Source organism: Leopardus geoffroyi, chromosome A2 (assembly GCF_018350155.1).
Source record: "Leopardus geoffroyi isolate Oge1 chromosome A2, O.geoffroyi_Oge1_pat1.0, whole genome shotgun sequence".
NCBI classification, from domain to species: Eukaryota; Metazoa; Chordata; class Mammalia; order Carnivora; family Felidae; genus Leopardus; species Leopardus geoffroyi.
The window spans coordinates 85,267,293-85,270,306 of record NC_059331.1 but is presented as its reverse complement, the minus strand read 5'-3'; positions in this window follow the sequence as shown (position 1 = coordinate 85,270,306).

Sequence of the window (3,014 nt, the reverse complement as noted above, 5' to 3'; positions counted from 1 at the left end):
ACAGAAACTCCTAGAGCTCCTTTTTAGGCAAAAATCTGGAGTAGAAGTTTTATTTTGATTCCTTGGCTTCCCATCCTTGTGAAACTCTTCTATTTTAGATTTGGTATTTCCCTTCTCCGATCAAAAACTCTTGTGTTGGGGCATCGGGGTGGCTCAGTCTGGTAAGCAACTGGCTCTTGACTTCAGCTCAAGTCATGATCTCATGGTTCGTGAGTTCAAGCCCTGCATTGGGCTCTGTGCATTGTTTCTCAAAATAAATAAATTATTTTTTAAACAATGCTCTTGTGTCATTTTTATTTGTATCCTCTTTTGAAAATTTACACTTATACTGCTTAATATTTAAAATAGGCAGGACACCTGGGTGACTCAGTTGGTTAAGAGTCTGACTCTTGATTTAGGCTCAGGTCATTATCTCACAGTTTGTGAAATCAAGCTCTGCATCTGACAGTCAGAGCCTACTTGGGATTCTCTCTCCCTCTCTCTCTGTCCCTTTCCCATTCTCTCTCTCTCCTCCTCTCTCAAAATAAATTAATAAACTTTAAAAAGTAAAATAGGCAAATCGTAATCATGTGTCTTTAGGATATTAGTATCTTAAGACTTGGTTTTAATTGCAGAATGGGCTCCTTTTATTTCGTAAGTAGACCCATGTTTTATCACTATGCTGCTCAATTCAAAATAAGGTAAAAGGACAGATAGAAGTGTAATCTCAGCTCAGCTATTGATAGCCAAGGAAAGTGGTCAGAGAGGACTGTGTGAGGAGATGATGGGAACATAAGATATGCAAGTAGGAAGGTCTGCAGAGCTGAGATTATAGCACAGAGAAGGGAAATACAGAAGATAAAATGCTATTATATACTCTGTCTGCAGTCAGGTTTTCTTGGGTTGCTCAATGTTCAAAACTGGGAGCATCCCAGGCTTAAAATCAGTAAACTTTTTTAAAGGTATGTATGAATAGGAATGGAGGAAGAAGTCAAACTCTCACTATATTCAAATGATATGGTATTACATATAGAAGACCCTAAAAACTTCATCAAAAATCTTTTAGGACTAATAAACAAATACAATAAAGTTGCAGGATATGCAATCAATACACAAAAATCTGTTGTATTTCTTTACACTAATAACAAAATATTGAAAAGCAATATTTAAAATTGGGGGGGGGGCACCTGGTTGGCTCAGTCGGTTGAGCATCTGTCTTTGGCTCAGGTCATGATCTCACAGTTTGTGGGTTCGAGCCCCTCATCAGGCTTTGAGCTGACAGCTTGGAGCCTGGACCCTGCTTCAGATTCCTTGTCTCCCTTTCTCTCTCTGCCCCTCCCCTGCTCATGCTCTGTCTCTCTCTCTCTCTCAAAAATAAATAAACATTAAAAAAAAGAAAGAAATAAAGAACAAAACTGGAGGCATCATGCTCCCTCACTCAGACTATATTACAAAGCTATAGTAATTAAATAATATGGTATTGGCATTAAAACAGAAGCACAGACCAATGGAACAGAATGAAAAGCCCATAAATAAACTCTTGTACACATGGTCAATTAATTCACAACAAAGGAGCCAAGAGTATACAATGGGGAAAGGACAGACTCTCAATAAATTGTGTTGGAAAAACCGTAAAGCTGCATGCAAAAGAATGAAACTCAATCCCTACTTATCCCATACACAAAATATTAACCTCAAATGGACTAAAGATTTGAACATAAGACCAGGCACCATAAAACTCCTAGAAGAAACATAAGTGGTAAGCTCTTTGACATCAGTCTTAGTGATGAGTTTGGTTTTTCTTTTTTAATTTTTTAAAGTTTATTTATTTTGAGAGAGAGTGAGTGAGCAGAAGTGGGGTAGGGGTACAGGGGGAGGGAGAAAGAACTCCAAGCCGGCTCCTCACTGTCAGTGCAGAGCCCAACGTGAGGCTCAAACTCACAAACTGTGAGATCATGACTGTAGCCAAGATGGAGTCAGACGCCTAACTGATGAGCTACCCAGGTGCCCCAGTGGTGAGTTTTTGAATCTTATATCAAAAGCACAAGCGGGGCACCTGGGTGGCTCAGTCAGTTGAGCATCCAACTTCATCTCAGGTCATGATCTCGAGGTTTGTGAGTTGGAGCCCCGCGTCGGGCTCTAGCTCGGAGCCTGAAGCCTGCTTCAGATTCTATGTCTCCCTCTTTCCCTCTGCCCCTCCTCCACTTGTGCTCTGTCTCTCTCTGTCTCTCAAAAATAAATAAATGTAAAAAAATTTAAAAGAGCACAAGCAACAAAAGCAAAAATAAACAAGTGGAACTATATCAAGCTACAAAGATTCTGCACAGCAAAGGAAACAATCAACAAGTTGACAAGGCAAACTATTTGCAAAAATATTTGCCAATCCTATATCTGATAAGGGGATAATATTCATAATATATGAAGAACATAAGACTCAATGGCCATTAAAACCCCAAATAATCCAATTCAGAAATGGACAAGAGGACCTGAATGGACAATTATCTAAAAAAAGACATACACATGATAGACCCATGAAAATATGTTCAACACCATTAATCATCAGGGAAATGTAAGTAAAAACCACAATGAGAAATGAATCAAAACCACACCTTTTATAATGGTTATTATCACAAAGACAAGAAATAAGAAGTCTTGACAAGCATGTGGAAAAAAGGGAATACTTTGCACGTTTAGAATGCAAATTGGTGTATCTACTATGGAAAACAGTATGGTAGTTCCTTAAACAATTAAAAATGGAACAACCATATGATCCAGCAATTCCACTTTGAATATTTACCTGAATAAAACAAAACACAACTTGAAAAGGTTAAATGCATTATTTATAATAGCTGAGATATGGAAGCAACCTGAGAGACTAATGATTGATGAACAGATAAAAATTTGTTATATATATACAGATATATTAGAGTATATATTATATAGAGAGAGTGTATGTGTCTATATTACTGTATATCTAGTATACATATTACAGTATGCACACACACAATGGGATATTATTCAGCATAAAAAAGAAT